Source organism: Myotis davidii, unplaced genomic scaffold, assembly GCF_000327345.1.
Source record: "Myotis davidii unplaced genomic scaffold, ASM32734v1 scaffold960, whole genome shotgun sequence".
NCBI lineage: Eukaryota > Metazoa > Chordata > Mammalia > Chiroptera > Vespertilionidae > Myotis > Myotis davidii.
This window is the reverse complement of record NW_006293003.1, coordinates 1116704-1117298: the sequence shown is the minus strand read 5'-3', so window position 1 is coordinate 1117298 and position 595 is coordinate 1116704.

Below are 595 nucleotides of genomic sequence, written 5' to 3'. Positions count from 1 at the left end.
CTCGCTGTGGAAAGGGCCCGGGAGTGTTACTCCCGGTCATCCTCGCTCGGGACTTTTATCTCGGTGCTGCCGGGAGGCGGGAGGAGGAGACACCGGGGGTGGCCCTGATCGCTGGCGACACCTTTCTGGGCTCCATAAATTGAGCACCTGGGATGGGTAGGGGGCCGACGCCACCACCACCAACCCATTCACAGTCCGGTCACTGACCGCAGCAGCGGCCACCAGCTGCGAGAAGGCTGATCTACTTAGCGACTTGGACTCTCCAGGCCAGGACGAGGTGGGTGCCGCCGCCCCATCTCTGCTCCAGTCAACGTGTGTACTTGGACTCCGCTTGACGGAGGAAGACCGGGGGTGGGGAGCGACCCTTCCTCCTCTCCCGGGCCCTAGGCTGGGGGAAGGTGGGGTGGCCAGGCTGCACCTGGGTGAAGTCCCAGGGGAGCAGTCATCGCGGAGGGAGGTGCGTGCGGGCGGGGACGCCGGGTTCCCCAGCGGAGTGAATAATCTGCTCTTCGTCCCCCCGTCTCCCAGCCAGGCCAGTGCTCGCCCCACGGACCACGCGCCGCCATCGCGAGCTACTGGACGCCAAAGCCAGGAG